The following is an 8,770-nucleotide window of genomic DNA, read 5'->3' on the forward strand; positions in this document are numbered from 1 at the left end:
GGTTTGATCAGCCTACTTTCTTATAGAGCCCAGAGGTGACCCCACCCATAATGGGCTGGGCCCTCCCCCATCAATCACTACTTAAGAAAATGGATCTTATGGAGGCATTTTCTCAAATAAGGTTCCCTTTCAGATAACTCTAGCTTGTGTCAAGTTGTCACAAAGCTAGCCACCATAGTATCCTTCTAACATCTCATGATCAGAAGTCAATCTATTTTGAACATCGTACACACACAAAAAAAAAAAAAAAAAAAAAAAAAAAAGATAAAGAATTCACTCAGTGTCAATCTGGGACAATCGCAAAACCATCCCTCCTATTACAGAGGGGGCTCCGTCCACATCAGGAATTTGTAGGCAGCACCCTGTTGATGTTGATATGCATCAGTAGAAGGGATGCTGCTGTTCTAACCGTAGCAACAGTTACAGACCCTCCCTTAGAAACCTCTGATAACAATAGGAAACTCAAGGAGATCAGAAACCTGGGAAGATGCCTCTGGTCTTAGCTAAAGCATACCCATTCCCAAGCTCAGAAATGGAATGCACAGTCAGGGTGGCTTCCAGAAACATGATCTTCAGCTGTTACATTTACACCAGAGATGGAGTAACTGTGGCCCCAAGAGCCCTGCATTTTGAAGAGGTTTCTCGTTGTGGCTGCAAAAGGGTAGTCATGGCACATGAAGCCGTCCTACCTTCAGGACCTGTTCCAAGTTCTCCAGTTTGGCTTGGGGCTGGCGTTTCTCTTTCACAGTGAATCTGACTCTCCTCTCAGGTCACCACGGGGAGCCAGGCATGTTCAGCCTTCACCTGTGAGCAGGACAGGAAACACGGAGGCCATTAGAATCTGCCCAGAATGGGAAAGGTACCACTCTGGTCCCCTCCAGTGCCTGAAACAATAAAGAGTCTTGGGTTTTTCTGGACAGACTGTCTGATGCTGTTCATACAAGTCAGGGCCACCAGACACCCAGAGGCGACATCCCTCCTGCCCCCACCCACCATCACTACACCCATAGTGAATTGGTTCCAACTTGGAATGAGACCCGATCCTGGCATAGGGGCAATACTCTATCCCCTAGACGTAGTAGTAATGACCGGAGAAGTCCTGTGACCCTTGTATATGAACCTAGCACAAAGGAGACTCTCCTCTCAGTGGGCCTGGAAATTAGGGGGAAGGGCTACAGCTACTGTATAATTTGCTGCCACAAGAGAAGAACTGGTCTTGAATGAAGTCAATGAGAAGCACACAGGGCCAAGACACACAGAGGGAAAAGGCTTGAGCACATAGATCCAGCAGTACCCAAAGCCGGTTATCTTTCTATCAAGGTTACTTGGGCCAATTGAAGTCATTTTCTGCCTCTTATCCCATGAGAATCCTAATAGACAAGAAAGTGCTACCCAGACTGTCTGCAAGTCTAAAAATCTTTGCCCAGTATTGATGTTGTTTCTCTAAAGCAGGTCAGGGCATGCCGTTGATGAGAAAAGTCCCTGAACTGAGCTCCTATTAATTCTTAGGAAGAAACAGCGTATTCCAACCCAAAGGAGGACTTCTAGCTTCCTTCCCTCCTCCCTGGATGCTGGAACAGACTGTCACAAAGCTGTGTTTTCCACCTCCCAAGTCCTTGTTGTCACAGAGATGTTGTGAGTTATGAGGCTTTTACCCCACTACACAATTTCCCTGACTCCAGGCGAAAGTGGCACTCCTAGTGGCTACAGGGGCTGCTACTGGGGGTCACGGGGGTGTCTGGCATGCAGGAGCTCATGCAAGTCATCTTGTTGCCACCTGAGGCCTCTGGCAACAGACTCGGAAGAAGATGTCGCCGTCTATTTCAGTCAAGTGGTCCTCGCTCTTGAGCCTCAACCCCAGGGCAGAGGTTTGCTGGAAGCTGCCATGTCTCATGTTCCCACTTGTCAAGAGAAAGTGGTGTGTGTGTGTGGGGGGGGGTGCTCTGAGCACTCAGATGTTGGTCTCACTTGGAGCCCAGTACAGCTTTATGAAGTGTTTTCAAGCCTAGGCTCTCCCTGCTAGAACTTGCTAGAAACTTCCTGGGGTTTCACTAGAAATCAAAATAAAATCTAAACTCCTCAGGAGTACAAGCCTCTACAAGATCTACCTCTCTTCTGCTAGCCTGGTCTGGGATGTCACATGCTGAGGACACTCTGGCCTCTGTTCCCTAAAGAAATCAAACCCATTCTCACACCCTGATCTTTTGCACTCAGGGACTCCATTAACTGTGGTGATATACCTACCCATCCTGCACCACTCCAATCCTGGTCCAGCCCTGTTGTGGGACAGAGCCCCCTCTGGCAGCCTGCCCACAGAAGGTAATGAAAGCCTCATCCTACCACCTGCCTCCACCCACTGCCAATTTGGCACACTCCTTTTTTCCAGGGCCTTTGCCATGTGGGCGATGATCCTGCATGGAAGCTGGCTCCTGGTGAATGTCATTGGAACTATCCCCAGAAAGCACCCTGTGTTACTTCAGCTTGTCCCCCAGACAGCATCCTAGGTCAAACCTTGTGGGATCAGCTATCCTGGATCTTATACTGATGGAGACACAGCCTACTGTCCAGGTGGGCTTTTGCCCTCAGGTGGGATCCTACCCAGTCTCATCCCTATTGCTACTTCTAAAGGCTGTACCCTAATTCCTAACATAACCCCAACTACCAACCCACAGCTATTAGCCCTCTGTCCTGTAACCATCCATTCTTCATAAGGAACCTGACTCCATCTCCTCCATTGCTTTATCAAGGGATGGGACTCTGTTTTACCCTATAGCTAGGAGTCAGAAATCCATGTAACACAATCCCCCATTGACACTGGAGTCTGGTGACAGAGTGCTTTGAGGACAAAAACACATAAGAGGCGGCTGGACACTGAGGATACAGTGCTCAGAGTGGGGAAGAGCCTCCTGTAACCATGTAACCATGTCCCAGAAGCCACTGGCCATGTAGGGCCGAGCTCAGCAGGGTTCAACTTGCAATCACATCCCTCTCTAGTTGGTAACTCCCCCTTCTCCTATGCATCTCTGAACACACTGCCTTAGCCAGAGGGCTGGCTCCTGTTTCTGCTGGGTAAAGATGGGGAAGGGCACTGAAGCTCACAGGCTGGAGAAGGGCTCTGTCAAGTGGCCTTTGGTTTCATGGGAGGGACAGACTTGTCTCTACATGCTAGCACTTTGAACCCTGCTGCCACTTCCGGGCCCAGGGAGTGAAAGTGACCCGACTGGCAAGAGCCCAGGGCACACGAGGAACCTAGCATTTTGGTTCGCGGGTCTCAGCAGAGCCCAGTACATGGAGGGAGGCCAGGATGGAAGGAAAGAAGAACAGATGTGTTTCTGTACAAAGGTGTGAGCCTCACAGCCCATGTGCCTATGACCATAAAGCACCCCTTAAAACTCTCCAAGTTGCTGTCGGAGATGTGCTTGGCCTAGAATGGTTTCCTGGGAACTGAGCCAAGCTGCTTCCTGCAAAAGAGAAGTACTCAAAGCCACAAGGCACCCAAAGAGACCTCCCCAGGACAGACAGTACAGGATCCAGATGGCCAAAGGACAAGGCCATGCTGCTCTCCTTTGTCCTAAACATAAAGATGCCTTGGGGGGTCCCTAAATGTATGTGTAACTATCTCTGGAGCAAAATTGGAAATAAAAACCGGGGTGGGTCACATGCTTTCCTTTGCTTAGCCTATCAAAATCCTAAATGTCTCTGTCTCATCCTCACAAACTTCCATAATATTCTCAATTGAACTAATGCCACTATTTTTCATACTGGCATTCTATAGTTGGATGTGGCCTCTGCCAACAGGGGGGTCACTGGGTTTGCAGGTTGCAGCTCAAAGTCCTTGGACTATAGACTCACTGATGCAATACCGGGCTTGGTGACTTGGCACCTCCAGGCTCGTATGCTGCCCCATCAGGAAAGCACACTCAGCAACATTAGCCGCCGGGTATCTGCTCAAACATTTCCAGTTCACAGCTGATTCTAGAGGGAGCCACAAGGTGCCTGGCAGGGAGATGCCCACCACAATTAGCCATAGCTACCTGAAGCAAACAAAGCCTCAAACCTCAACCTGCTATGGGACAGCTGTCCTGCCTGGGGGCAGCTCACAACTCTGTTTAGCTCAGCCAATAAAGACATTAGAATTAGTTTGTGAGATCAGGAAATGGGGAACATTTTCTGTACCTTGTCTGAGATTTGCGGCCTCGATGCTCCTCCACAAGACTGTCAGCCAGAGGACTGTGTTTAATAGTCTGGACCACATCTGGGTCTCAGAATCTATCACCTCTGCTTGAGCTTAGGAAGAGTGGAGCCACACATCTCTCATCCATAATTAATGTCGCTCTCTTCATGAGGGCTACTAAAACGCGGATTTCAACTCCAGGCAAAATTGCAAGAAGGAAAATAAGTAGACCCCTGAAATCTTCCCTTGAGCCAAATTTGTATTGACAAGCCCCTGCCTGCTATGAATCAGATGTAACATTCACTGTTGTCCTGGGACTTCCCAGCTACTCGAGGACACAAGATGCTCAGCCCACGGGCAATCTGGTGAGCTGCTGTCTCCCATGGAAGGCTCTAAGTCTGCAAGCTAGCTCACCCAGAACTGGGAAGAGAACAGAGCCTGGCCAGGCTGGCAAGGGGGCGGGACAGATCTGGGAACGTCTCTGCCAGCCTGCTGTTTCTGTCTGAGCCCCCATGAGTCACCAGGCTCCGCTGACATCCCTGTAAAGCAGAAGCACCCAGTAGCCTACACAAAGATTTATTTTTTATATAATTTTAATTATGTCTATGTGTGTCTGTCTGTGTGTGAGACTATACACATGAGTGCAGATACCCCCAGATACCAGAGGCATGACACGTCCCTTTGAAGCTGGAGTAACAGGCGTCTGTAAGCTGCCTGCTATGGGTGCTGGGAACTGAACTTAGGTCCTTATAAGAGCATTAAGCGATCTTAATCTCTGAGCCATCTTTCCAGGCCCCTAACAGCCTGTTTGAAAGGGAATGCTGGGGAGGGGTCCCTTAAGTCCCAGGCCTTAAGGAAAGCAGGAAGCTGAAGTAAGTCCTACTCTTCAGAAACAGGAATGTCAGGTGCATCCCAGAGGCTGGTCAAAGAGGCTGCCTCAGAGCTGAGACAGTACCTGCTTCTGGGGGAGCACTGGCTTGGCCAGGAACCCACCCCATCTCGAAAAGGAGGAAGAAGACTATCCCATGGCCCAACTCCCCACCAACCCTATCGTTCCATAAAACAAATGTCACCATTAATGGATGTGACTCCTGGGCTGAGAAGGTCACGGAGCCTTCTCCCGTGTGCATCCTCGGTGTGTGTGCCTGAGTTTCTTCTAGTCTCCCCAAGAGCTGCTTTGAAGAAGAGAGGCTGATGGGAGCAGGCAAAGGAGCACTGAAAAGCACATCTGTTTTTAAGACGTGATTAAACTATCATGAGAACGCCTCAACCTAATCAAGCTTCCTTCTCCCCACCCCCATGGCTGCCACCCATGTCTAGAACCCTGTCCCCTTAAACAATGACTCCCAACCTCTGCTCCCTCAGCCCCAAGCACCCACCACTCCACTTCCTGTCTCGCCTCTAGCTACTCCAGGGACCTCGCTCAAGTACAATCAAAGCCAGGCCTAGAACAGCAGCTATTCAAGAAACTTAGTCAGGGGGTTGATAGCACCAAGTCTGCCCAGCGACAGAGCAAGGACAAGGCCACTTTGGACAACTTGAGGACCTGTCTCAAGATGACAAGTGAAAAGAGGGCAGGTGGTGTGGCTCAGTTGTGGACTCTTGCCTGGCATACGAGAATTCCTTGGTTCCACCCCCCCAGACTTCAAATAAGCAAACAGATAAGTTCAATTGCTCAGTAGCCATCATTTTGCTGCTGGCTTCCCCTGATGTCCCCAAGGTCCACCCAAGCCACAGCTCCTATTGGAATGACCTCTCATTACAGATGAACACGGAACAGGCTGTGTGGGGGTGGGAAGGGTCTGGGCACACCCCTGCTAGTGCACTGTTACATCTGTACCCTGTGAGTCACCGGGCTCCTCCGACACCCCTGCAAAGTGGGGGAAGAGAGTACAATTACTAGGTACCTCAAAGCCTGTTTTAAAAAGCAGGGAGAGCAGGCAGCAGGAGCAGACATTTCTGGTCTTAGGAAAAGTCAAGCCGGGTTACCTGTGAGTTCCTTGTGTATGTATATATCATCAGGGGACACATGGGTTCCTTCCAGCTTTGGGCCACTGTAAGTTTATACCATGGGCACACAAACCCAGGTTGAGGTCCTGCTTTTGATTTGTTTGGCTACACAGCCTGTGGCAGTGCTAACTTATCAAGTTGACAGAGTCTAGACTCACCTGGAAGATGGGCCTCTGTGTATACCTATGGGCAGGTGATCTGATTTAGTTAACAAATGTAGGAAAACTCATCTCACAACTGGGACTTACATAGACCAGGACTATTCCACGGGCAGATTCTGGTCTATATAAGATGGAGAAAGTGAGCTGGACCCTAGCATGCCATCATCCCTTGCTCCCTGTTTCCTGACTGTGGATGCAACATGACCAGCTGCCCCAGACTCCAGACTTCTGCCACTGTGTCTTCCCCTGCCATGGTGGACCATTAAAAAAAACCCTCTCTCTCCCTTAAGTTGCTTTTGTCACAGTATTTTACCACAGCAGCAATTAAAGGAGCTAACATAGACCCCAAGTAGTATTGCTAGACAGTACCCCCTCCCCCAGCTAAATTCTGGAAGTACATCCAGCCTACTTTCCCCAGTGGCTGCCCAGTTCCCACCAGCAATGTACAGGGATCCCTACTCTCATTGACACTGCAACTTATTGTCAGGGGCGAGGGGACCTCACATTTTCAAGATTTTAATTATGTGTTTATGAGCCTTCGAAGGCTGTACATATGAGTGCAATGTCCATCAAGACCAGAAGGGGGCGACAGATCCTCTGGAGCTGGAGTTACAGGCTGTGAGCCAGACATCAGTGCTGGGAACCAAACTCAGGTCCTTACTCAGTTCACATTGAGCCATCTCTCTGGCCCCAAGTTGTTGTTGTTGTTGTTGTTTGTTTTTTCTTTTGAAGACCTTTTACACACAAGTGGTCTATCCTTAATCCAAAAAAAAAAAAAAAAAAAAAAAAAACACACATTTTTGAAAAGATGGGAGGTAGAAAGGCTGGGACATAGGCGCCAAATGGTTAGAGTTTGGCTAGTCCTTGTCATATAGTTAGGTGAAGCAGTGACATCAGCAGCTCACAACCATCTAGTTGGGACTAGGGGACTGGCCGTGTGGCTCCATGGGAGAGCCCTTGCCTAGCATGTACAAGACCCAGTTCCCCAAACTGAAAGGAAAAACAAAAAAGAAAAAAAATTTAAAAACTGCCCCAGTGGGACAGGCCTGTCATTCTACATCTCAGGAGGCTAAATCAGGGGACAGGGAGTTCTAGAACCATCTGATATGTATAATGAAACACACACTCTAAAAAGAACCAAAACCCAGAAGCACTTAATCCACTACTCGACTAATACTGAAGGAATCTTTGCATTCCACATGCTGGAGGATCTACGATGGAGGACCATGCCAGAGGAAACAGACAGACTGATACAGCAGTGAGATATGCCAAATCGACAAAGGACTGACAGACTAAAAGACATAAAAACCAGGTGAGACAAGATCCCACAGAAGAAGTGGAGTGGGAGCCTTCAGGCTGGTGGCGAGGGCAGCATTATGGGAAGGCGTTTGGGCTTCAGTGGCCGGGCTTTTGGGGAGGTGGTGGGGGGGGGGGATAGGGCATTCTGAGGCCAGAAACTCTTTGGAACTGAGACCAAACTGAGGTTCCAAGTTGCAAAACAAGTTGGGGTGGCTGAAGCTTGGTGAACGAGGTGCAGTGGCAGATACAAAGGCCACACGAGGTCACCAGAACTCTTATGTATATATGGGGGGCACGGGAAGGGGTGCATTAAAGAAGCCAAGATCACTCCATCCGCTGTGGGGATCGTGACAGGGTGGCAAGCAGGGAGGTAGAGAGTCTAATTAAGAAGCCACCTTTGCATCTGGGTAAGCGAAAACAGTAGCCTGGTATGAATGAATGCTGGAAGCCAGGTGGAGAGCTGGGGGCCTGGCCAGCATCCCCACCGCACAGAAGAGAAGGGCAGAGGATAGAGGAGCAGGCAGAATTCAGGATGGGCCATCACACTCTGGCTTGGGCTCCTGTCTCAGTGTCTGGTAGATGTCTAGGTAGAGGTTCATGTTGGAGAGACACTGTTGGGTGATTCAGCAGACTGGGGTCTCGGGCCAATTTGGCTGGGTAGAGCCTGTCCGTTCCACATGCTCTCCCTTCCCTGCGGCTCCTCCCAAGCCCTCCCAAGCTATCCAAAATGGGGTAACAGTGGCGTTATTACCTGGTCATGCTGCTGTGCCCTCCGGGGAAGGCCTCTGCAGGGGCCTCAGTTGATGCTCCCTCTACACACCAGCCTTCAGTTCATCTTTCTGGAAAAGAAGGAAAGGGTATGGTGAGAGGTGAGGCAGAGCATGGGGACACACAGTTTCGGATTATAGACTAGATCTAGGATTGGTGCTGACTCTGGAACCTCGGCCGGGTAGGACCCCATCTTTCTTTCTAAGCCATGCATATCCCAGTTGTGGAATGGGACTGGTGACCTGTACTGTGCTTCTTTGGTGCTAAGGGGGCAAGGCTCCTCCATCCAGTCTTCCAGCAGCCGTAGAAAGGTCAAATTGATTTCCCTTATCAAATTCCATTTCAGTGGGTTCAGGGG

The 8,770-nt window shown here is 49.7% G+C and overlaps 1 protein-coding gene across 7 annotated transcripts in view; it reads right to left on the bottom strand.

Annotated features, from left to right (window-relative positions):
• The window catches only part of Rimbp2 (RIMS binding protein 2), a 79,623-nt gene extending 71,156 nt beyond the window's left edge, over nt 1-8,467 (bottom strand). For 6 of the 7 annotated variants that reach the window (XM_051205080.1, XM_051205083.1, XM_051205086.1 and 3 more), the window contains exons 1-2: nt 8,396-8,467; nt 690-804 (exon numbers count right to left, since the gene is read on the bottom strand). The gene's annotated coding sequence lies outside the window, so the exon portion shown is untranslated. The remainder of the gene's footprint in view (nt 1-689; nt 805-8,395) is intronic. The other variant, XM_051205084.1, reaches the window with a different exon arrangement.
• Nucleotides 8,468-8,770: the final 303 nt, after the last annotated feature.

This window comes from Phodopus roborovskii, unplaced genomic scaffold, assembly GCF_943737965.1.
Source record: "Phodopus roborovskii unplaced genomic scaffold, PHOROB, whole genome shotgun sequence".
Lineage (NCBI taxonomy): Eukaryota > Metazoa > Chordata > Mammalia > Rodentia > Cricetidae > Phodopus > Phodopus roborovskii.